The sequence below is a fragment of the Topomyia yanbarensis genome, chromosome 2 (genome assembly GCF_030247195.1).
Source record: "Topomyia yanbarensis strain Yona2022 chromosome 2, ASM3024719v1, whole genome shotgun sequence".
Classification (NCBI taxonomy): Eukaryota; Metazoa; Arthropoda; class Insecta; order Diptera; family Culicidae; genus Topomyia; species Topomyia yanbarensis.
In genome coordinates, this window is record NC_080671.1 from 314,508,483 (window position 1) to 314,535,865 (window position 27,383).

Genomic DNA, 27,383 nt, shown 5'->3' on the forward strand with positions numbered 1-27,383 from the left:
TTTTTAAAAACCCTACAATAAACAATAAAGACGCGTAAAAGAAAACATTCGTGTAAAAGTAAGCAGGGCAAAAAGTGGTAAAATATTGATTTTACAGAGATGCGAATTCATTTACCAACAAATTAAATACACTCGTGTATTATTCAACTTTGCTGATATGAGGAAACATAGGGGAACCCGGGGCTATTAAGACAGTGGGGGTAATTCGGACCCCCTCGATTTCTCAGAAAATAGCATGACTTTCTGACTATCGTACATATTTGTGGAACCGCTATTCTGAAGCATTAATTTTGAGAGCTAAATTTGATTCTTTGTTGTTTGTAGACAAATACAACTTGTTTCGTTTTTTGCCATTCTCAAAACAAAAATCATTATAATGGAAAACCCGTGATTAAATCAACAAATAAAAATGAAAAAAATAAATGTTTTGGAAAGCTTGAGGCTCATATTTTATGGAATGATTTTTGTTTGGGTGAAAACACAGATATTTTCGAAACGCTCACCACTTACTCCTACATTGTAAAAGGATGGAAAATCGTAGACGTTTGCAAATCGTCGCCTAGCGCGTCATTTAGTGGTGCTAATGAACCTTTGGCACAAAAATGTAGCTGAGGTTTCAAATTAACAATTAGGACCTGGAATATGAAGTGAGAACACTTAGAACAATGAGAAAAATCTTATGAAATCTACTTGTTAGGAGTCTGGCTTCTTATTACTTTTTATTGAGATACAGTGAAAAGTGTCAGATTGGTCAAACGTTTTTTTTTTTTTTTTAAAATACGATTTCCTTTAGGACAAAAACATTTCTAGACCCTATAAGTTGGTGATGCAAATTTGTAAAAACAACTGTTTTTAATCCGAAAATTTGGTTTATGAGTGGTAAAAATTGCAAAGAAGAAAATAACATGAATAAATGAACGTCTGTAATCTGTGGTCTCATTTTTCAACTTATCTCAATCAGGTAAAAACCAGTAACCCATCTTAATTTCTATTTGAATTTCTGATCCAGCTCGATATGTCTTTATATTTGCACCTATCTCGTTGGAAATACATCAAAGATTACAAAGACTGACGTTTTCTAACGGGCGGTATCAGTAAATTTTCAAAACAGTTTTGACATTGAAAATGTCTTACTGCACTATCTGGGGAATGCAGGGTGTCATTCTAAAATCTAAAATCAAACGATGCACAGAGGAGTAACTAGAACAAATTCTTGGCCAATAACCAAAAAATTTTTTTTTCGATTTTTTATTTAGTTATATTTTTTTTAGATACCTAAAAGCATACTGCATATTGTGGCAAAATAAAGAGTATGCCAAAAGTTGCTAGAGAATTTTTGTATGGATGCAAAATGGTGATATCTTTTCCACTGACCAACTGTTCATGCAGCGGGAAAAACAAATGTATTCACTAGTATTCGGAAGGATCTAGAAAATTGACCCCTGCACTGGTAAGTGGATAAATGCCAAATAGTCCCAAAAACCAGTTATTTTCTATTTGTAGTTCATATTAAGGCATAATAACAGCAATAGCTGCATTAAATAGTTTTGGCCAGGATTCGACCCCAGTTACTCCTCTGTGCGATGTCACGTTTTTGCGTCACTATTTTGAACGCTAATAGCTTTGTTGTTTATGAACGGATTTCCGTCTGGTTATCACCAAACAATTCGGAATTAACTAAAATTGTGTTTTATTGCTTTAGTGTTTTTGTATTTCAATAGCACACTATTGAAAAACAAGCAAAAATGAACAGATCTCGAAAACGTGAAAACTCCCACACATCAGTCAATCAGTTTTTCGAAAGGGCGTAAAATTTTCTACATGTAGTATATTCGAAAAAAAAATCGATTACCATATTTTATACAACAAAATTATCTGAGAACGAGTTACAATAGGAGCGTCACAATTCACTTGAATTTACATTCAAGAACATGTATGTTTCCAATTCTTCATCTCCATTCTACCGAGTTCTACATCAAAAGAGACATAATATTTTATTTCACATGTCAAAACATGTAAAATTCCTTTATTAGACAGCAAAATACGTCGCAGTGTTATTTACGTCAAATGCAATTTTCATTTTTTCTAAGTGTGTACCTTAGCGGGAATATGAGTTTAACACCCAAAGAAAAAATATTTGGTAATTTTAAATTTACTTTCATGCACATATTTGGAGCATGAATATAAATGTAAAATTAAGTTCCACCATAAATACACACAACTTGTTGTGCTTTCTTCAACGAATTTTATTAATATTTTAAACGTTGATTGAAAATTACAGTTTCATTAAACGGGATACCAATGCACTTTAATGTATTTTTAATGCAATATTGCTGTAAAATAAATGACATGTAAAATCACACGAGCGAAAGTGTATGCTTTCGATGCTCCCTATGAGTGCATCGAATTCAACTTAATTTTCAATCAATTTTTTTGATTCAAGCTTTGTATGTTTACATTCGTATTGATTTGCATGTCGTTTAAATTTAATTATTTTTTGGTGTCCCTGTAACTACTTTCGTTACCGGCCGGAACTCTACCCTAACCCCAGGGTCGGCACATTCCTCGCCTTGTGGTTTCCCAAATTGCAAAGGAAAAAATAACTTTTAATCCTAAGCTAAAATTCGTGGCCGTTAAATCAGTTTGAAATCATTCTTTTTCGGTTTCTAGAACGGTTTTTGAATTTCGGGAACAGTAGGTGGTTAGCATATGGTTCCCTATCACACCGTGATGAGGCTGCCATCTTGGGTGTAGCTCCGGGGAGAGCATTTTATGTTCAGCTGCTGGATACCAGAACAGACGCTGTTTGTGCACAGTTTTGCTTAGAGTCCCTCGCTGGCACTCGGACGATGATCAGCCGTCTATAACATGAGGAACAGACGCTGCTGTGGCCCGCTCCTAGCCTGGAGAACAGACGCTCGTTCAGGTTCAACCCCCCGCCCCCCTTCCCTGTCAACGTAAGACCAAAGTCCCCACCGGGGTTGGCTACCCGATCTTCCCTTAGGTTGCTCATACCTCAGCCGGCTCCGCGAGGAGGTAGGGATAGGAGTTGCAGGGCACAGGCTAAGGAGCATAAGAGAGGTCTGTAATCGCGTTACCCGCCATTTACCAGCCTAACCGCCGTTTTATTTGGCACTCTAGCCTCAAGGTCCCTAACGTCCCTAATACCCTACTAAAAATCACAATAAAATTGACTTACGCTTGTAGGTGTGTAAAGTGTAGGGCCCGTTGCGCACCTGCCACTGCCGGTGTCCTCTACCGGTGACTGTAACTCGAGCCAAGGCGATTTCCTTCCGGATCCCTGCTGGTCTAATGGAAGTTGTACGTTCTGGAACCCGGACGCTCAACCGCGTTGAATCGGATGGCCGGTTGTCGACTCGTTGGCCCGGAAAAGAACGTGCGGGTAGGCTTCCTGGCCTTCGGAGAACGTCGTCACTGGTCTCGATCCGAAATATGACCCGTAGTTGGTGATACTGCGAACGTTACGAAATCTGATTGATTTCAGTTGCATTGACTTCAACGGTTTAGTGGATTTTCACTTTATTGCCATCAATCGATGATACCGGGTTTTACTTATAAACTTTTTTCCAAGAGTCCAAGCTGTTCCAACTCCAAGTGACGATCGAGTCGGTTGCCGAGTTTCCCGGAACCTTGCCTCCGATTTCCCACTTGTTCAGCCGTGGTTACTGAATCAACTTCAGTTCTCTGGAGTATGGGTGTTAGTGGGTGTTCTGTGGCGTGTAGTGTTGTATGAGCTGAATATAAACCCTAGTTTGTGTAGAGTTTTTCAATTTGATCGTTGTGCCGTCTATCTAGCTAAAGCAATTTTAATATTTAAATTTTAATTTTTGAATTTTATGCATGTTATTTATTTTATAATGATTTTAAAATTGACCTTTATATCTAGTAGTTCGTTTTAATGTTTATTTTAACTCTATCTAGCTATATATTGATAAGTGACTTTTCTCCATATATTTAAATTAATCCGTAGGGTCATGATAAAGCACAGTGAACCTGCGAAAAGTCAACGAAAGGTCACATACCGCAATGCGCGGTCTGATACCGAAAAGACAATCTTACCCAAAAGTAATAGAAACATACCCGTCGGATTTTGGGTGTGGTCTCGCAAAAATATTGTTACGCTTCATATAAGTTATTTTCAGTTGAACATCTTTAAACTCGTTTGTCTAGCTTACCTTCCACGTGGACTTTTGCGTCTCTGATGATGATTATTTAAAGAAGGAGCTGGTTTTATGTCTGAGTACGACCGGAAAAGATTATCAGGTTTCCTGTTTTTAAGTTTCTCCAAAACTCGTATAATCCTAGTCAAACCGCCCTAGGAAAGATTTTCCAGCTATACTCAGCTACGTAATCATCGTCCTGAACATGTAAATCGATGATCCATTTACGAAAGCCACCCCCACGTCAAACATATTCAACATCATTCTTCCACAAATTCATGCGTGTGGAAGCAAGTGAAAATCCCATCTCCACTTGATGGGTCATTGACCGGTCAGTTATCCATATTTATAGAGCTCGATTATCCACGTCAACAAACAAAGCGGAGCAACTTGTGGTTGTGACAAAAGGCCCAATTCATCGTACGCAAAGAAGGCAGATCAAGGTTCAGAATGTAACAAATAATCTTCAGATTTCAGGATTCGTGATAAATTTACTGCCATAGTGCGTGCGAAAGAGCATTCCCAGGGATTAAACGGCCTCCTAATGTCGCTGTGGATTTTCGCTCTTCCTAAAAGAAAGCCACTCGGGTTTTATCATACGCCACCGCCGGCCGGTCAGAGCTAATTCCGGCCGGCATTATGGAAATAATGCGTAGAACCAATAAAAATTAATTTTCCTACTGTTGCCGGACTTTGTGGGGGGATTTACTGTGATATATTGCTGTTATGTCGGGATGGTGCCGAGAAGGCTCTAAGGCCTTGAGTGGTTGAGGGATGATTTTTTGTTTGCGAAATATTCAAAGGCATGACACTAATAGATGGATGTATGTCGTTTATTTTTAATGATATAATTATTTTTGGTTTCAGATTTCCTAATCCTAGCTGTAAAAAGTGGTAAGTATTCCATATATTGTTTATTCTGAAAATAAATTATTTTTTATTTATTTACCAAATTATTGGGAGAAAAGACACAGTACCACACTAAAACAAGCATTGAGAATTGCTGACACCTTTGTACCAGCACTTCTGGCCTGCTACCAAAACACTGTCCTAAACGATTCGATGTGGTTTTGACCCACTTCTAAGTCCATTGAGAATATTTCTCACTAAAAACCATTTGTTATTATAATTAACTTTCTGTCTGTCAAAATGTTATGCTAATAAATCTTCAACTCACAAAACAGTATTATTTGAACCGCCGGAGTGACTTAAATTTTAACCGCTCTTAAAATGTTTCCGATCACCACGGAAAATACCTACGCCTCTTTCGAAGGAAAAGAAAGGGGAAAACGTTTTACAGATTGTTTTTGTAATTCTCATGCGTACACGCGAACTTGTTTGTTTTCAATGAAGCATTATGATGTCTCGCTAAACCGGCCGAGATTTAGTGCTTAGTCAATTAGTCGTACTAGTTTCAATCGATTCGGTGAACGGATTATTTATGAGATGTGCGTTCGTGCGCTTTGAAGTACTGTCGAAGAGTTGTTTATTTTTACCGGCGACAGGCGGCTAAATGTTGACTTACATCCAACTCGGCGCAATAATTCAGGTTAGAGTAACATCCTTTCGATACGGTTTGGCGTGTGAACTTTAAATCATTGGTTACACTAGTCGAAGGCCTTGTTTTCGTGCCTAACGATCCACCTGACAGCGAGGTCATTTACAAAAAAATGTGGACCACAAATTCGTCAACCGTCTGCGGTAACGAAGTAGTTAGAAAGTGCGCCAGAAAATTATTTATTTGGGAGTGGTTCGACTGAAGTTGTATAGATAGATTCCTGGAAGAGTTCCCGGGTTGCACAGAAATATTTACCTAATTGAATTATTAAAAAATTAAGACAGATTTCATCGCACTACTAGGTTGATTAAACAAAGTATTCACGAAAGCATTTTATTGAGCATGAAGATATTAAAGAGCAAGGGATATTTATCTAATTGGCAGCAGCATATTATAGCAACGTATAAACATTTCTGTGCGGGTGCAGAGGAGGATGCTAACTTGGCATCCGTTCATTGTGACATCCGAGCAGCACAGTCGGTGTACGAATATCTCTACACGTGGCAAATTAAACGAAGCAAATTGCACATATAAACGGTTGGAAAATGCATCGTTAAGAGAGACAACTGGTTTGAAATGAGTTTATACTAGAGCTTAGAATTAAAGTAGATCAACTGAAAATGGTTGGTAGAGGGAAATTGCGGTGTTTTAATATGTTTATTGAAAAATAATAGTGGTTGTAGTTAAAGCAGTTAGTCTTCTGGTGAAGGAAATTTAGAACTACCGGGAATCAGAACACAATGGTTTCAATGGTATGTTACTTATGTTGTTCGGAGAAATGTGCTGCCGTGTGCTCTTGGTACAATATGAAAAGCTGGTTCAGATGTCAGTAGGATCGTAACACTAGCTACAAGATATCCCTGTACACTAAGAATCAGCCGCGAAGTGTGTTGAAACAGAAGGCAAATATTTCGCATAGGTATTGTAGTGCCATGGCTTTGCTATTCATTAAGGTTGGACAGAGAATAGGCAAAAATCGAAAACGAAAAAAGCAGTTTTTATTCACACCGTGTGTTAGATTTTCAAAAAGATCAATCAGCTTATGTAGAATGTTGTAGGGGAGACCAGGGCTAGTTGGCGGTGTTTTCAGTTTTAAATTTTTACCGCTTTGATTTTGGTAGATCTTGCAAAATAGAACACGTTGCATGAAAGGGCAGATTGTTGGCAAGGTCTCTGAATTTTATTAAAATGTTTGATATGTTGTCTTTATTTTTGGAGACAAACATATGTGACGCGAATAAGCCGCCAACTTACCCCAGCCCCGGGGTAAGTTGGCGGAATGTATGGGGTAAGTTAACGAAATGCCAGATAATAAGCAATCAAATGGAAATTCGATTATACCAGTGCTCCTTATGAAATGTATCGGTGGGCGTAGCGTAGTCGGTACATCGATTGCCTTGTACGCAGCGCGCCTGGGTTCGAGTCCCGACCCCGCATATAGGGTTAGAAACAGTGCTGACCTCCATCACGGTACTGATGGCAAACCTGCTAGAGAATGAAACGGTTAGCAGTTAAAACAGTAAGCGATGCTTATTGAGTTACGGTTCTCATTCCAATGAATTGAAAACAGTCAGACGGTTCTCTTCTGAATCTCTCACTCATTGATATCATTATTGAGAGTAAGGGAAACTGACCGTCATTTTATAAACAATATGAATACGGTTATGACGGTCATCTTATTACAAACAACAAGCTAGAGTTAACAAACAGGCGGTTTCACATAAATTGCTATACATAAAAGGAACAGAAAGGTGAAGAAAAAATCAACAAAACAACGCATGCTGCCTGAATACAATACACTGATAATATTTCGTTTACCGTACGAATACAAAATAAATGGTACTCAATCTGTCTATCATTTCAATGCGTTCTCTCTCGCACGGCTTCTGTGAGAGATAGTTAACTGAAACACTATCCGAGGAAAATGGAAATGAAATAACGGTCATTTTTGTGGTGATACGGTCACTTCATATTTACTATCACAATTCAAAGACCATCGTGAGATTGCAAAGCACTGGTTAGAAATGTTTCATTAGAGATTTTTATAACCCGAAGAGGCGAATGACCTTAAGCTTAAAATATCTATAAACGAAATTAAAAAAAAAAAACTGTTTTAATCCACCTAGCGGTGCAATTGTGCCTTTCTCAATCATGAACACGAGAATTTTTTAGTTGCTTTCATTTATCAAAAGCTTTCAAATGTATGCATCACAATTTTATTATACATGACTTGACAACTATATACAAGAAAAGAAGTCATTATTCGAGTTCTAAAATTTTACAAAAGAAAAACCAGCCACGGTAATATTGAATTGAAAAAAATGAGCGAAATCGGTTAAGTCCCAAAAAGTCGATTTTCATAGAATTTTTTTCGAGGTAACATAAAATTTCGACGTTTCATGCATTTTAAAGATGTTTGGCATCAAAAATACGAATTCGATTTCTGAAATTTCATGGGGTCACTCCCCCCGTTGAAAAAAAATTTGAGATCCGGCTTACATGGGAATTTCATATGTGACCGGACGGTTTAGTCTATATTTCCGGAACCATATAACCGATCCGTACAAAATTTTATAGACATCTGTGGGGATATTATAGCTATCGTTTGGGACTAAGCTTGTGAAAATCGGCCCAACCATTTCCGGGAAACTGATGTGAGTTCGTTAATTTTGAAAGATCGCGGTTTTTCCCGGGCACTTCCGGAATCGTCTATGGTGGTCAATGTAGTCAACGAAAGTTTGGTTGGCCGTCGGTGACCTAGAACTGCAAATTTAAGTTGTTTGAGAGACATTTTAGCTAAATTTTTACCTTTTTTGTTTTCATCGGTTTGAATCGCAATTTGCTATGTGATCGCACGCCACAACCCGTAACTCCAGAACCGGAAGTCGGATCGGAATGAGTTTAATAGCCATTTACGGGGGCGCAATACCTTTCATTTGAGACTAAGTTTGGTTGAATCGGTCTAGCCATCTCCGAGAAACCGATGTGACTGTTATTCTGAATTTAGATACTTCCGCCGGGGCTTCCGGAACCGATGATGGTGGCCAATGTGGCCAAAGAGACTTTGAATGGATGTTAGTGACCTAATACTACAAATCGAAGCAGTTGTGGCAGTATTTTGGAAATTTTTTCACCTTTATACATGGGAGCACGTCGTTTGGCATAAGTTCGTTTGGCATAAGTTCATTTGGCATAAGTTCATTTGGCATAATGTTCATTTGGCATAACCGTAGGTGACACATACGGTCGTTTGGCATAATGTTCATTTGGCATAATGGTCATTTGGCATAATGGTCATTTGGCATAATGGTCGTTTGGCATAATGGTCATTTGGCATAATGGTCGTTTGGCATAATTTGAAATATACATTGAAATCTCCGTTATATTAGGCGTTGACGATGCCTAATGTGGCTACGCTACATCGCTTTAAACGTGGTGCTGTCCGACATCGCTCCGCTCCGTCGGACTTAAACTAGCTGATAGCCCCTATGTTTAAGTAATCCGGGCAAACGAGTGGATCACAGATTTGCTTGCAAGGGGCTGCCGTTCCGACGGATTACTTAAACTTAGGAGTTGACTCCTTCTTTCAAACATGAGCAGTTCTTTGAATCTGTATACCCCCGTCGGAACGGCAGCCCCTTGCAAGCGAATCTGTGATCCACTCGTTTGCCCGGATTACTTAAACTTAGGAGTTGACTCCTTCTTTCAAACATGAGCAGTTATTTGAATCTGTATACCCCCGTCGGAACGGCAGCCCCTTGCAAGCAAATCTGTGATCCACTTGTTTGAACTTATGCCAAATGAACTTATGCCAAACGAACTTATGCCAAACGACGTGCTTCCTTTATACATTCATTGCAGAAATTATTAAAATCGACATTTTCTGCGTGATCGTGCTCACCACCCTGTAATTCCAGAACCGGAAGTCGGATCCATTAGAAATTCAATAGCAGCCTATGGGAACGTTGCACCTTTCATTTGAGACTAAGTTTGTGAAAATCGGTTCAGCCATCTCTGAGAAAAAGAAGTGACATTTTTGGTCACATACACACAGACGCACATATACACACATACATACATACACACGCACAGACATTTGCCGAACTCGACGAACTGAATCGAATGGTATATGTCACTCGGCCCTCCGGGCCTCCGTTACCAAGTCGGTTTTCAGAGCAATTGCAATACCTTTCTATTGAGAAAGGCAAAAATAATGTGCGTGTATTGGGACTCGAACCCAGGTCGGTTACCATTTTTCATGGTTCGCTAATCGTGTCAATTTTTGGAGTTTGTTAAACACATAATTCAGCTAATAGTCATAGGGATACTCCAATAGGTATAGGTAGAAACAACCGTTTGAAGACATGTAGTACAGCTTAATGATTAAAGGTAATAGTATTGATAACGGCATCATTTATTCAACTCGTAATTCAGTCTAATTAAGATGGTTGAATAAAAGCATTAATATTACATTTGTTAGTAGTATAGTTCAACCTAGTTTGAACTGGCGACTACTGGAGTTTAAATAGGCTGAATAAACTGTTAATATTTAAATAGCGTTTCAGCGAAAGTATTATTCAGCTTAAATAGCTTTAAGTCTGCTTTTAATCAGCAAGTAATCTTATAGTTCAGCTCCTAATGTTTGTTGGGTACTAATGCCTGCAAAGCTGTGATATTAATAAAAACCAATCAGTACTTTAACTTGATCAGATGGCATTCGCAACTTTTTGAAACAAACTGAAACTGCTCTAACATAGGTCAATATTCTCGCCCACCAAAATATACAACTAACATCCACCTTTCAGTATGTAAATTCAGTTGTTAGACACCTTTGTGAAAAACCGCTTCGCTCACTTTCGTAATATAAAACGTGTGTGTCAGTAGGTTCATCCTCTCACGTACCTACTAAGTGGAGAAAACATATTGTAATGAGAATTTCACCCGTATCAACCCAACGCATACACAAGCAGAAAATAATTAAATTTATTCCAACACAACTCACACATGCTTCGCACCCTGCAGTGTTGAAAGTTTCAAATAGCACAGCGTCATGAAGAGCGCAAGACAAACTCTGCGCACAGCAAGGAAACGGGGGAAAACCTCACACGATACTAGGGCTAGTGAATCGTGAATCGATCAAAAGAATCGACTCTTGAAGATGACTGACACAATTCTTTTTTTAAAATTTTGTCATTCTTTAAAAAATCCTGCGGTTGAGCGACTTAGAGAAATCTAAAATTACAACGCTTGTTATAACTATTTACTTTTGGTAAAAGTTGCCTGTTTCTGCGTGTATTTACCGAAACCAGAATTTATTTCAACGCCTCTCCCATTCATTAACTTCCAAGCTTAATACAGTTTCACGAAGAATCGGATGGTTTCAGTGGCCTCTTAAATTTTAGAGCATAGGTAAACAGCGTAATATATGTCTGATGCATTTTTGTTTTTCTATATTCCCACTCAGAGCCAGTACAAAAACAAAATTCAGTTTTAAACTGAAATTGAATTTGAACCGAAAATAATTGGATGAATGCGCTGCACCGAACTAATGAAGGTTGACGATCCTAAAAAGATGCTAGTAAATGTAGTAAGTTAGTTGTGGACATGAATCACATAAAAATATATGTACGCGTAATGAACACACGCATGCATTTTTTAGTGTATGAAATTTAAATCTCTACTCAAGATCAAAATTCCATTGATATTTCCCAGATCTTTCCAAACGAATCACTGAATCGATTGTGAGTCGATTCTTCTTTACAAGTGAATCGGACACCAATCGCTCACTAAACGGAATCGGTTCGCCCATCTCTATATGGTACCACTGTGCGCAAGTCAATGTCACCACTGCCGAAAATCCATAGTAGACTCACACACAGCTAAACTGTGTAAATCAGCTGTATACAAAGTCCATCGTGCGCTCCTCATGACGCTGTGCGATCTGAAAATTGGCATGTACACGAACGATTATACTTCCCGAACGATATAGCCATGAAGTTGCTCGTTTAGCGTTCGAGCGACGGATGATTGAAACGAACACGCAGCACCTCTATTTGTATACCACCCGTATTTGATTGAGTCACTTAGGAGCCAGTATATGCGAATGCCAATGTTGCCGAAAATCTACACAGCAAAAAAAAAATATGAAAATTAACTTCAGCGTATTTCCTGATATCGCAGAAAAACTATTCGTGTAATTATGTTTCACGAATAAATTTACGCTATATATCATGCACATAAAACGACCCCTGAAAATCATGCAAATCTGTATGTTCCTATGGAAATTTACATGATTCTGCTGGAGACCTGCGCGCTATTCATTTAACTGTCAGGTAAAATATCTTATTTTTACACGATTTTATACGAAACGGTGTTGAGCGGAGAGAAAAACTAACTGCGTCATACACATACATGCACGAGCCTCAACTCAATGCGCTTGGATTGTCCACGCTCAAGCGAAGCTTATGTACGCCACTTTGCCGTCACGTTGTTATGTGTTGCTTTAGTCTAGTCCAGAAGGGGGTGTCTCTGGTGAGTCAATGATTGTCGGTTCAAGTCTTGGTATTTTTTAACGGATTTTTTTATGTCGGTATCGTCACCAATACATACGTAAGTTATTTATAGTACGATTTGTGGCCAATGTAAAATTAATCACTCGCATAATTTTATACTATTGGTCGCGTTCCCTTTATGTGCAGTATAGTTAGCATAATTTTACATGAATTATTTATCTGTGTATAGCGTCTACCGCTTATTGTACCGTTCGGAAAATACAGCCAACATGTTACTCGTTTGGCATGTGAGCGACGACTGATATAAAATCAACACGTGGGTCGTTTATGTGATGAAATGTTTAGATGCTTCCTTTTGACGGCTTTGCCTGAAATAGACTTAAAAATTTAGCATTTCCTCGTCATTTTCGACATATTTTCTGAAAATCCGTTTTGGCTCAATTTATAGTAGCACATTTTGCGAAATTGAATAAAAACACGTACATATATTTTCGAATAGATAGTGCAAAGGTATTACGATTCGGTTCAATAATTATTCGGGAAAAAAATCATAAGAAGTTTTTGAAACTGGACCCCAGTATTGAAAGGTTGAAAGTATTCTACTTGAAAAAAATCCTTAGACTACATTTACACCATTCTTTTCTAAATTTTGATTAGAACTGTTTTCACGTAGTTTGGGTGACTAATGGAACAGATTTTTAAAGTCGTAGGACAAACTTTAAACTAACTGCGAAAATTGCACAACGAGACAGACGCATTAAAATTTCAATAAATTGCAAACCATCCAAGCTGGCAAAAAACTTTCTGTATAACAAATGTAAGACTCGGGGTCCTCAATAACGCGTAATTGTTGTTTTATAAAATTTTGGCAAACTTATCATAAGAAATATGCGTACTAATGAACGTGACAGACAAAAGCCCTGCCAATTGCATAGTGTGTACAGTGACACCAAGCAGCGAAAATGCGAGCAAGTTAAAATTCTTTAAATAAATTGCATTTTTCTCTACCTATCGGACTAGTTTGTTTTGGATCAAATTTTCAGCCGACTACTGAAGAGATTAGGGTTCGACTCAGAAGTTGCCCCGATTTTTCCTGTTACTTTAATATCTATCTCCATAAAACAACTGTGTTGATTCGGTGATTTTTCGCCACGGGACTTGCACTCACATACAGAGAGGCTGAACGAATGTATTCGCACTTTTAATCCATCATTCGACCCGCGCACAGCAGCAACAAGTGCTCTCTCGGTGGAATTTTCCTGTCATCGCACGTACCATCCGAATTGGGTAACGGAGCGTTAGAAACAAATTCCGGTAAATAGATTTATTCTGTCACGACCGCTTCCAAATTGTTGTGTTTCCGCTTGCCGGGAGCTCTTCGTGCCGGAATCAGTCGTCGTCGTCGTCGTCGTCGTCGATCGGTGTCACTATTTTGCGCTGAGAAAATGGTTGGATTTCTGCACGTGTCCCACATTCGTGCAGAGACAAGAGACGGCATTGCTGACAGTGAAGTGGGACAGATCTACTGTGAATATTCTCCCACACTATGTTCGAAAAATAATCTTCATCCAGCATGCATCGGTACGCAGCGGAATAGACAGTCATTTCCTCTTGCGTATCTTTTCGTTCGGCAGGAAGTTTCAGGTCGATTTTGTTTTACGTTTAATCGAACTTGTGTTTCGTACCAACCCTAGTAGGTTCAGCTGAAAGGCAAATCGTATTTTTCCTTCGCAAGATTTCAACATTGGAACGTTTTTGGTCACAAGCCATTGGACATAGGAAAGCGCAGCGGTCTGCTGGTAAATTGAAATCCTCACCCACTGACTGGTGGAAATATTTGCTTGGAAGAAAGTGTTCTATTCGACATCTGGTATTCTCAAGAGACCTCCGAACGATTTGCGGCATTTTGGGCATCCGGAGCAATTCGGTTCATTAACTCGAAACGGGTTTGGTGCATGTTAGAGACATTGTTCACATGACAAAACCGGTAACAATTGGCTCGGCTATATATATATGAATCGAAAAGCGTTATTTATAGTTTAGATGATAATACAGGGTATTGTTTTATTGGGTTGGAAACTATTTCAATATTTCAACTAAGCTGCAAGCTATCACAGTGCTATCTCCCGGTAATACTTGTTATAATTTGTTACAACATTATAACACAAATCATTACGTTGCATTCTTTCATAATTCCGCCATTTAATTTTGATCAGAATCTCTAGTTGATTGGCAGCTGAAAAGCAAGCTGACCCAGACAAGTAAGCCTACAACCGGTTTACCGTCGTCGATAAATGATTAGACCTCCCAAAATTCCTAAGTGATTGCAAAGTGAAAGCGACAATTATTAAATTGCGTGTACCCACGTCTGGAAAATTTAATTTTAGACAAATTATGAAATTTCGCTTGGCATTCAGAACCTTTCTTCGCGCTGGTAGCTTGAATGGCACCGGCTTGGTCCGTCCTTTTCGCACTGTCAATCAATACATGCAGCACCTTTCCGGCTTCGTCTTATGAAACCAATTACTTTATTACCGACTGGCAGATCATTATTCGCGCGTAATTGCGTTATTAAAAGTCAAACGATCCGATAAATGCTGTACACGTTGCCAAAACAGCAGTGAACTTGCAGAGTGGTGTGTAGGTGTAAAACGAAAGTCGCTCGGAAGTGTGGGTTTCTGTATAGCATTCAATTTCAGAAAATTGTGTAGTGTTTGATATATCCGGATCTCCTCATTTTACTTTTTATATTTATATTTATATAACATCTGAGTTTTACCCCGTCATTCATTTTATATGTTTTGATCCAACCATCGACACTTAATTGTATACAGATGTGTTTGTTCTGTAGAAAAAATTACTTGCTTAAGCTACTTATTAATTAACAATCATTTTTGTTAATTTTCATCACTGAAACACAAATTTTGCAGACGTTTCTGGTGATGGTTTAGATTTGTCGTAATTTTAGTGGCATAGGGTTGCCACCTTTCCGGGTTTGACCTGGAGACTCCGGTTTTTAGGAACTCTGGGTCTCCGGGTTTCTTTTACAATTACTTTTACAGGGTTGTTACGGAAGACGACAAAACAAAAACACGCCAAATCCGCGCGAGATTTTGCGCGGTTCTCAAAACAAATAGATTTAAATTCCTATAAATCTTCAAAACTCGCAATGGTTTTTATTTGAAAATGTATTGTCCACCGTCTTTTATTAATAGGCTAAACATATCGTGGTAATATTCCTAGCTTTCAGAGTTATTTTGAAATATTACAACGCAAAATATTTTCGACACAATATTATAATTGTTTTATTAACGAATGTAATTTGGATAGAATCTGACACACGTTTGATTTTGATATGTCGTTATTGAGAATGCAAATCACAGCGATTCGTCATAATACAGAATAAGGCTGATTAACAAAGATAATATGCACAACAATATATGGGCGATGAAGATAATGATTACCTTCTTCATATCGCACCATCTAACCGTGCATCCACATGCTTCTCATTCGACTAGCGAACGATGAATTAAGCACTTAGCACAAAAATGCATGCATGAGAGTTATATAACTTCCCAATTTTCGATTAGGTCTCTTAGGTGCACCATATTCAGGGCCGGCATTACACTTTTAGTCCGGGTGGGTAGTAAGACAAGCTTAGTGTGAGGGGTGTTTGTGCAAATGGGATCGTGGTACATCGAGTATTTTAAACGTTTCGAGTGGGTAATTACCAGAATGTTTCGAGTGGGCTCTGTCAGAAATTACGCATATCGGTTTTTTCGTGTCTGGGAATTTTTTGCGCTACCCATAGAAGTCATACATACTTCGAAATTTAATACAAAATTGATGACTATTTTTCCAAGTGATTGGTGCAAATATAATGTGATTACGTTCAGTACAACGAAAGTTACTAACGTTCAAAAACTATTCCTTCGATTTTCATAATTTTTAAAAGGGGTCTATATATTGAAAGAACGACTTATTTTAGTCACCGCAAAAGAATATGAAAAAAGCTTGGATCAGAGTCCCCTAAAGTTACTAGTAACTATTGCATTCTTTTTAATAAATGCATGGTTCTTGTGAACTCAGTTGACTGCAGCTGTTTTGATTGCGCAGGAATCCGTACAGTTCAAACACATAGTCAACATTAACAAACTTCCATCTATGAGTGGTTTAGAGGTTGTAACTCAAATTGTTGTGCTCTGATCTTAATTGAATTTTGAGATTTTTTTTATAGTATGTACGCAGTATAGTGAATACCAAGTCTCGGAATGGAACCGTATATCGTCAATTGCGGCACGAAAAAAATATGATTTGGCAAGGGATCTGTTCCTGTGGCAAGTAAACATTAATACTACAAGTTCGGAAGTAAAGGAAGCTCCTCAACAAACGGATGTTAACCTTCATTATGGATCGATATGTTTGGACAAACTTACCCAGCTGCCATTACAGCAAACTACAATGATACAACAATGGAGTCCACCCCAAAAGAGCAGAATTCACCAAATTGTCTGCAGCTCCGTCCAATACTAAGTATTGGATGATAATGAAGCGCAATCTCCAGCGACATTAGTCGAATGAAGAATTGGTGGAATCCGCAGGCCAAGACCATGACTGCAGTAGATGAGCGCCGAATGAAGAGCGACAGCAACAGAAAAGTACGTACATTTGTTCGAAATAACGACAATGGTTTTGTTTCAGTTATTTTTGCGAAATAAATTATTACCTTTGCTCCATCCTTAGAAAAGTATTCGATTGAAAGAAAGGTTAAACTAATACATGCATTTGAAAATGCAACATTCCTAAGAATCTAGTCTTCATAGTCTGGTAGGCTGCCATGAAAATAGAAGTCTTTCAGCTACCGTTGCAGATTCCCGGTCAGATCAACAATTTACCAGTAACATTATCCACAAAAACAAACTTGTATTTCTTGGGAACATCTTAGTGACCCCTGGCAGTATAAAACTTCTGTTTCTATTCGAAATCCAATTAGATACACGTTTCATCGTCAATAAGGATGCATCCGTTTGATTTGGTCAGCACTTGAGCATACAGCTTTCGAACCCGCATTTTTGCCGTACTGCTTTGCTTTACGATCCGGTTCTGAAACTTTTCCGAACGCGCATATTTCGAACTGTGCAGTACAGAGTTTGTTGAACACAACGTCCGATGCCTTGATTACACCTCCCGGGAAACAGGTGTTCCTTAAAATGTTTCAGAATTGCACAGACGGTGGTATTTTGCTATTTTCAATTCTCGTGTGATCCTCGTACCCGACCCTGTTGTGATTTCATTACTTCTGGGCAGAACTAATTTGTTCCTTTTTACATCGCGTGGCAATTCGAGTAAACACTAACTTTGTCAAAAAGTTTTACATATGATTTCAACTTTGTGAACGGATTGTTGTCAAAAGCTTCTATAACCGACCACTAGAATCCGCGAAAATCGCGAAATCCGCGCGACCGTAACAACCCTGCTTTTATAGTACTGAAGTTATCGACTGGTATGGTGTGCATAAAATTTCTTTTAACGGCTTTGTCAGTCTTTTAAGAAATAATAGAACAGATTGTAATGTTTGTCTGACGTTTCGATGCTTTTTGGCATCATCTTCAGGGGAATCATACATTATAAACTAGTTTCCCCTGAAGATGATTCCAGAAAGTATCGGAACGTAAAATATAAATATTTCTAAAAAGACTGACAAAGTCGTTAAAAGAAATTTTATGCACTGAAGTTAATTTTTCCCCTTGCTTTATATTTTCAGCAGAGTTTTTATTACTACTTGGGTGCAAATTCACCACAGTTTGCTTCCCAGGCGATGCCGTTGTCATGTATACTTCGAGTTTTTGGCTGTTTTATATGAAATAGAGTTATTTTACTTTCCAAATCGAAAATGGTTTATTCCTTATGGGTTCTTCGCGGTTAGCAGAAGAAGCGATTTTTTTGCTGGAATGGCCCACCTTACACCCAGAGGTTAAAAATCTGTTGAAATGGATATTAAATTTATTCGGACTGCAGATCTACATCACTGATGGTTAATCAAAGATTTTTTGAATTTATTGTCCACTATCGACAATTCTAGAAGTCCCGGGCTTCGGGTATACTCCAGAATTAAACTCATATCAGTTATTTGCTGATGGCCGAACCAATCTTCTCAAACCAAATATCAAATGGATAATATAAATGCGATTTATTGTACCCCGAATTTCATTTGGATCGAAATTCTGATTCCGGAGTTATGAGTACTCATATAGAAAGGTTATACAACCGCTCGGAATTTCGACTTTTTAACCAATGTCCGGTGGGCCGAGTCAACTTCGTTTGTCGAGATAGAAAATTGTCTGTGTGTTTTTGGAGAGCAGAAAAAATGTTCAAAAACATCCTAAGCAGGAAAAAATGTACAACAAAGAACAACTCAGGGAACGGGTTTAGGAAGCCACCCGACCCGCTAAAACAACTACTCTTGCCTGAAACCTGATTCCTCCCCGGGCATACCTTACGGCATTATTTCGGGGAGAGGTTTTTTTTATGCGTACAGCACATACTTCAATCCAACTGCTCAGTAGTTAGTTCTTTGTTTCCTCTACACAACGTGGCAAATTCTATATGGTAGTAGGAAAACTGGCTGTGGGTTGAGAATTAGTGTTCTTCCCCTACGACGACAATCTGGGCGGCAAACTTTAGACTGTCTAATTTACTGAGCTCTTCGGTTTTCTTGAGATTGAGCTTAAGCTTGAGCTTGATCTTGTGCGACCACCCCTGGCTGCTACTCCGTTATCGATCTGGACTAGCTGAAGTTGCACAGGGAATAAGTAGATAATTATGCTTGGGAGTAGCGCAACATCTTTCAATGTGCAACTCCTGGTAATCCTAAAGTGTTCATTGATCAATACCGGCGCCGCCCAGGCCCGAACGCAGATCGCGGAAGGAAAGTGAAGGAATTGTTAGTCCGATGCTTGCTTTTACTAGAGGCCGTATATACTACTGCGCACTCCACAAGTATCACGGGAGGAGGATATTTGTTAGTAAGTATAGAAGTTGGATTCTACTTCTTCTTTACCAACGCCAGAGAGGTGACTATCTGGACGAGATATCGATCCATCAACTCATGGACCGGGGACCAACGGCTTTACTTCCCTTCCGAAGGAAGACGTGACAACAGATTGTTTCACCTCAGAAAACTCTCAATGACCTCGGCTGGAATTGAATCCAGGCCAACTGGAATAAGTGACGGTCACGCTTACCACTCAACCACCGGCGCCGTCTCTTTACTGAGCTCTTCGATTCTCTTGTGCCATTTAGTACCCTCTTCTTCGTAAAACTCCCGAGTTGTTCGTGAACTACACGGTCTAGTCCCCGACGATGGACCAGCCAACCAGCCAAATGCCTAGGTCAATTCGGCGATTTCTGTAGAGCAGCGCGTCCGGTTCACTGGTGCCCCGACGACCCGCGACTGATGGTGTTTCGTCGCTGCCTACTCAGAACCAGTACTCAGTTTAGATTTCTCTCGAGCCAACCAATAGGGTGCCGTGGTTGGTTAGGCAATTCCGGGTAGCGCGTGGTGTCTGCTTCGCTGGCATCTGGTTAACTGGAACTCCGACAGTCCACATCACTCGGTCGCAGTCCACTCGACTAGCCCCCGGTGGTGGATCTAACCTGTTCTGGCGGAGTTTTCCGAGCGGTGAAGGCCCTCTTGAAACCGTTGCTCGCTGTTCATGCTATTTCCGCTGTAGCTGGTCATGATGTGCGTCACCACTCTGTAGACCGCGTTTCACGTGTTTACTGTGCTTGTCATTCCGTAGATGACATTATCTGGGTCGATGTGTGGTCCTCCCGTTTCAAGTATTTCCCTGCGCATCACTTCGAACCTCGGACATTCGAAGTTCACATACTGCGCTGTGTCCTCGACGTTCTACCACTCCAAGCACAATAGTAATGTTGCGTGCCCGAACCGATGAAGATACTGTAGCAGCCGTGGCCCGTCAGGAGCTGTGTAAGCTGCTTCGACACGTCGGCAGGTTTGGGATGAGCCGGAAGGTCCTCGTTTCCTCGTTTATTTGTATCAGAAACGTTGTCGTTGCCAGAACACGTGTCAAATCTTAAAACGAAGGGCTTATGGTGAAAGTCTGCTTTGAATATAGATGTAAGAGGCTGAATTAGCTCAAACACGTTCGTATTATTGACGAAGACTAGATCAAGTGTTCGTCCATTCACGTTGCTAAGAGAGCAGATTTGATATAAACCATCAGCGTTTCTCTTGCTCCGATGTCGCATTTTCAGGGATGAACACTTAAGATCATCATAGCAAGACCACCAGAGATGAGCAAGATTGTAATCACAACAAGTAGTGTACGCCTGACTTTACTAAGAATGCTCTGGACCGCAGAGGAGTTAGTGTTATACAAGTCAGAATCACTGTTCGGCCTCACATAAATGCAGTATGCATATAAAGATGAACCTGGCAGTGAAACGCGTACGACAACTTGTTTCAAATATTCACATGCAGGCATTTTTAGTACAGCCCCAATTAGATGTTTCTTTATTATTCTATAAATTGTGTAGTTCGTCGTAAGCTCAGAGTTTAATATATCATCGCGTAGCCAAGTTTCGGTGAGAACAATAATGTCGTAGTCGTAGGATGTGAGGGCAAGCAAGAAGGTCTGAGTTTTTGTTCTCATTTCATGGACGTTCTGGTAGTAGACGTACAGGAAATCTTGTGTTGTACTCGGTAACGTGCTGGATGGTAGCGCGATTGCGTTGGAGCGCTCAGGGACTTCCGTAGTAATGTATAGCGGGCGTCCCGGTGTTGGCAGTGGAGGGTGAATTTGTGAATGTAGTCTCGGCGATGACATGGAAATTATGCTTCGTTCAAGTAGCGGCAGATTGCACAAACGTATTGTACTCGATTTTAGTACGGTATAACGAGCGTCCCAGCTAGCATCACACCCAACCCCATTAGTATCACTCTTATTCATTCACAAACATCCACCACAGGCCAAACAGACAGGAATCCAGACAATCCACCATCACAGGAATCCCAAATGACGGGAACTACGATCACCACCAGCGCTTCGCATCCATCTGGGTCCTAGAGTAGGCGATCTCTCCGCTTAACCTCAAAAGCGACAATAAAAATATAAAAGGCAAACAAACAGCTATACCATAACGAGAATCGATTCAGGTCTCCCGATACCCCTGTATCCGGTGGGACCACCGGGAAGAACTATTAGCAGGGAAACTTATACTTACCAACAGTAACGATTATGATGAAACCTTCGCCTGGTTTCCGATTGCTTTTGGCACCCGGTACTTTTCAAATCCTCCAGCGATCCCGTAGTCACTAATCGTGACGCCCACTCCCCCGTGCTAGCCCTGATCAGAGACGTTCCGCCTTGTAGCGATGCCCCAATTTTACCATGATCGAAGTTCACCCGATGGAAAATTTTCGCCCGCCTGTACCACTATCAGAAAGGTTTACCACACAAAAGCACCCAGCAAACAGACCATCACCAAACAGCAGTAAAGCCATGTCAAGTGTTCCTCGAATTTTTCGCAAAATCACCGATCTTCATGAGGTATATTTTATTGTATAGGGATTATGGTGAATAGCTTTTGGTATAAATATTTCGTTAAAATTCCTTTTTTTCTTTAAGATATTAACCCTTAAACTTTATTGCATGATAAAATTGTTAATTTGTTAATTTGTTAATTTGAATTTTTGTACACTTATGGAATGATATTTGCACTATCTCTAATGTTTTTACATTATAATTGTGTGAATAACGGTACTTTGCATCTATTTAAAATTTTCAATTGTATTTTTTCTTGTGTTCTTCATGCTAAAAAATTTCAAAACATATGTCAAATTATGCGGCAATCTTTCACCTTCAATAATCCGTATTGATAATTTTTCATTTTTGTTCCTATCGAGAGTTATGGAGGATTTTGTAACAGTGCGCTCTTGCAACGCACGGCCCACTTTGATGCAGCACGCGAGTTCGTTTATATTGGCAACGTCGCACGTCGCTACGTCAGAATGCGCATCGCGTGGGAAGTGCGCATCGCATGACTATTAGAAACCACATATCTCGATTAGCGCAAAAGGGCAAACTTTTCAATACGGATTATCGAAGGTGATTTTTTTCTGGATATTTTGAGATGCGATAAATTTTTTTGACCGAAGTGCACAACAAAAATTATAGTTGTTTAATATATTTTTTATTATTATAATTTAACGTTACTAACAATTAGCATCTTTAAAAACACATTTGTTTGTCAAAATACATCTACGTTATATCCAAATTCATTTTTAGTCTGCAATATTAATATATGGAAATGGAAAATTTTATGCCAACAGCATTTTATTTCACGTTTTTATTTTTGCGAGTGATATTACCATTAAACAACGATGTGTCTTTTGAAAAAAGTTTACATAAAATCTGTTGTTCAACCGCATCGATGTTGGGGTTTTTCATCACAATTGCTTCTGTTAATTCTGTTAATTAGTGGTTTTCCAAGTTCTGGTAAGATATTATTTATTTTTGTCGAATTTCAATTAATCATTACCGATCTTTATTTTAAAATCATCGTTACAGTTTTCCGCATGTACCTGTTGAGTCATCGAATATTCCAGTTCCATTACTTTGGCAATCATCATAAGCAGAAAAATTAAACGTTAAATTTTCCTATATTTTAAACGCGTTAACCCATTACTATAAACATGGGATTTAAAATTGAAAATTTAACGAAAATTGTGTTTTATTCATGTCCACATATATTTTCGTTGTATTTTTTTGAGCCCATTACGACATATGCTACACTTGTGTTGACCAATATAATTTTTAAATTTATCACTCCACATGGGTGCCACAAAAACAAGATACGACGAACATATTTATGAATTTTTTTTTACGGAATGCATCATTCGTGTGATCGACCCATATTTATAACATAAAACAATCGAATGATTTTAAGAGCAAATATTGTCTATCTTGAGATAATATAGCATTTCGTGAGTTATCTCTATATAGGAAACACCCAAGTGCGTTCGTCAAAACGTTTTCTCACTCGCACTGGTGCAAATTAAATGAGCGCGTAATTTAACGCACGACCCTATGGCGCATGGCTGAAAAGTCGCTATGTGGATTTAAGAAAAGATTCGCAATATACCGTGCTACCTCTCAGACAGAACCAACTAGAAATAAAACGTGGTGAAGTATGTCAATTCGCGAAAAATATGTCAACGCAGGTTAAATCATGCCCACTGCTCAACTTTGCTCATCGGCTGGCAACATCCGAGCGCGCTTGTCCGAGGTCTTCAGTGACAGAAAATTAAATAACTCCTGAGCAATATAATAACGCTAAAGAGCAAGCAAATTACACAGAAAACATCACTTTCAATTATCCATAAAGAAAAGCTTGTTGTTTTGCTTTAATTTCAGAGATGCCAATTTTGAACATGAGATACGCTCCTTCACAGCGATGCGCATTAGGACATTGCAACGTGCGGCGTTGCCAATATGTACGTTCTCGCGGGTTGCATCAAAGTGGGCCGTGCGTTGAAAGAGCGCACTGTTACAAAATCCCCTATAACTCTCGATAGAAACAAAAATGTTAAATTATCAATACAGATTATTGAAGGTGAAAGATTTTCGCATAATTTGACATACGTTTTGAAATTTTTTAGCGTGAAGAACACAAGAAAAAATACAATTGAAAATTTTAAATAGATGCAAAGTACCGTTATTCACATAATTATAAAGCAAAAATATTTTTAGAAGATAGTGCAAATATCATTGCATAAGTGTGCAAAAATTCAGTGATTTATCTTCAGTAGTTTTTGAGATATAAAATTTTCAATTTTATCATGCAATAAAGTTTAAGGGTTAATATCTTAAAGAGAAAAAGAAATTGTAACGAAATATTTATACCAAAAGCTATTCACCATAATCCCTATACAATAAAATATACCTCATGAAGATCGGTGATCTGGCCTCTTCCCGGGTAATCTCGTACGATTCAATCAGTCCGAAAATGTCTGCTGTTTTTATATACCACGCAGGTACTAAAACAATGTCGTCGGGGGTTATGGGAACAGTCCCCCGACCCATCAACAAACCTTAATTGGAATAGAGGTTAGAAAAGAACGGAGTGCATTGGACGTCTTGCACCCAGTCCAGCGCATCTAGCATCCAATCAACGACACTGGCCAGCTTATTGAACACAAATGGTTGGAGAAAATGCTTGGGTGACCTGCAAAGGATCATTGCTAAGACTCAGCCTATCTGTTCGGCTTTGTTGGATAAACACATCCGGAATCAGAGGAACCCAACATCATGGTTTGGTATTCGTGGGACGTCGCCAGCGGGGATAACACCTACCGGACGGTGGGTCTGGCTATCCGGGTCGATGTGCATCCCGACCGATACCTTTGGATACTGAACTAGTAGCCACCTACCGGAGGATCGAATATCCAGTCCAGTGTACCATCATGTCCCTATATATTCACAGTGGTATTCGGAATGTAGGTTGCAAACTTCAGCAGCCCATTAACAAAATTGATACCTTATTAATCATCACCATGAGCAGTAGGAGAGGAAATAAAATCGCCGAAGTAGTCAAAAACAACGACATCGTTCAGCATTTATCCGTGGACAGACGGAATCCGCCGTGGACGATACTACGAATTATTTGCGACACTAGAATCGGTACACGACAAGTCCGCCGAATTGGATGACTTAGGCTAGCCTCTAGTAGGACATTTCCCGCCGGTAGCTAAGCGGACTGTATCAACCGCATTTGGAGTGGTGAACCAATGCCCGCTTCATGGGTGGAAGCCCTAGTAATCCCTATTCCAAAGCGATGCCAGAGAAACAACGCCGGATGAATAACCAACAGACGGCCAAAGGACCTACTGGAGGAATGTAAACTCCTGGATCAACGTTAGCATTTTGACGTGAGGGAGGAATCGGTGCCTACATCGCCAGGTTTAGAGCGATGGTACGCCAATCTATAGCTGATGGCCTTCATACCGACCGATCGTGCTTTTCGCGTAGGAATCGGGGGTTTCCAATACGACACCGATCCGGAGGAACATTGTTCCTGGTAGCCACAAACTCTTTGTGCGCCAGCCTGCCGGCGGGATATATGTTCTCATCTACGCCGATCACATAGCGCTGGTCGTCATAGAAAGGACCATCGGATGACCTCGTCGTATACTACAAGCCGCCGTAAGTGCGGTGAGGCGATAGGCGGTATCGGTCGGTTTTAACATGTCACCTTCTAAAAGTGTGATAAGACACTGCTCTAACACAAACCAGGGAGGCCAATCCTGTTGGACGGAGCGGTCGTTCCCTTCCACAAGGAAACGACAATCCTGGGAATCTTCACCGTCGTACCTACTCCCGATGGATCAAGGTCGATTGCCAGAGTCGTTTGTAGCTAATCAAAACAGTCAGCTCCCAGCACAAGCGCTGCAATCGCCACACTGTACTGAACATTCACCACGAAAAAGTCCACAGCATGATATTCTACGGAGTAGAGCTGACGTCCTGTAATATGGAAAGGCTCATTAACATTCGAAGCCACCTATACCACGGAACAATTAGCACTGCTTCAGACCTGCTTCCTAGAACGTACGCTGAGGCGACCTATATGGAAGCCAGGATTCTCAACCTTCGTTAGGGGGCTGCACGCTCCACCGCTAGCAGAACACTGGGATATTTAGAACGTACAGTAGGAGTGGACTGCTTCCTGCTACAGATAATCAGTGAGATCCAACGGGAATGTACAGACATGAATGTGCCACTAATCGCTCGCTTATACCGCGTTAGTGATTCGGCCTGGCACAACCGCGGACCCAACTTGGACACAAGTCTATCTGCAGAACTGGCCTGAGCTGCCGGTAGTGAAGCCAGAGGGAATACAACCGACTGATGACCACTAGGTATATCAAATGACCTGCGGATTTTCACCGACGGGTCCAAGATCGGCGATGAGATCGGAATAGAAGTAAGCGGATTAAGGGTTCTTCATCCACCTAACGGCACCTTGCTCGATTTTCTCGGACAAGGCATCAGCTATCGCATTCGCCATGGTCCAGAAACCGGAAGATACACCAGTCGGTTTGTTATCGGATTCTCTGACAGTCATCTCTGCCCTTGATTCGAGGAAATCTCGCCACCCCTTCTTTCAGACTATCGAGGCCGAGTACCACTCACTCACAACCATTTGCTGGGTCCTCCCGTCTTCTAGACTTCCAGTCTTACAGTCTTCCAGTCTTCCAGTTTTCTAGTCTTCCAGTCTTCCAGTCTTTCAGTCTTCTGGTCTTCCAGTCTTCCAGTCTTCTAGTCTTCCAGTCTTCCAGTCTTCCAGTCTTCCAGTCCTCCAGTGTTCCAGTGTTCCAGTGTTCCAGTGTTCCAGTGTTCCAGTCTACCAGTCTTCCAGTCTTCCAGTCTTTCAGTCTTCCAGTCTTTCAGTCTTCCAGTCTTCCAGTCTTCCAGTCTTCCAGTCTTCCAGTCTTCCAGTCTTCCAGTCTTCCAGTCTTCCAGTCTTCCAGTCTTCCAGTCTTCCAGTCTTCCAGTCTTCCAGTCTTCCAGTCTTCCAGTCTTCCAGTCTTCCAGTCTTCCAGTCTTCCAGTCTTCCAGTCTTCCAGTCTTCCAGTCTTCCAGTCTTCCAGTCTTCCAGTCTTCCAGTCTTCCAGTCTTCCAGTCTTCCAGTCTTCCAGTCTTCCAGTCTTCCAGTCTTCCAGTCTTCCAGTCTTCCAGTCTTCCAGTCTTCCAGTCTTCCAGTCTTCCAGTCTTCCAGTCTTCCAGTCTTCCAGTCTTCCAGTCTTCCAGTCTTCCAGTCTTCCAGTCTTCCAGTCTTCCAGTCTTCCAGTCTTCCAGTCTTCCAGTCTTCCAGTCTTCCAGTCTTCCAGTCTTCCAGTCTTCCAGTCTTCCAGTCTTCCAGTCTTCAAGTCTTCCAGTCTTCCAGTCTTCCAGTCTTCCAATCTTCCAGTCTTCCAGTCTTCCAGTCTTCCAGTATTCCAGTATTCCAGTCTTCCAGTCTTCTAGTCTTCCAGTCTTCCAGTCTTCATTCAAGTTTGTTATAAATATATACCAAATTCGTTACTCATACTTTTCGCATGTATCA

At 40.1% G+C, this 27,383-nt stretch overlaps 1 protein-coding gene across 2 annotated transcripts in view; it reads left to right on the top strand.

Annotated features, from left to right (window-relative positions):
• The window catches only part of LOC131683627 (cardioacceleratory peptide receptor-like), a 307,350-nt gene that overhangs the window by 49,097 nt on the left and 230,870 nt on the right, over positions 1-27,383 (top strand). Inside the window, exon 2 of one of the 2 annotated variants that reach the window (XM_058965761.1) lies at positions 5,049-5,075. The exons of the other annotated variant lie outside the window; for it this stretch is intronic. The gene's annotated coding sequence lies outside the window, so the exon portion shown is untranslated. The remainder of the gene's footprint in view (positions 1-5,048; positions 5,076-27,383) is intronic. 2 annotated transcript variants of the gene reach the window in all.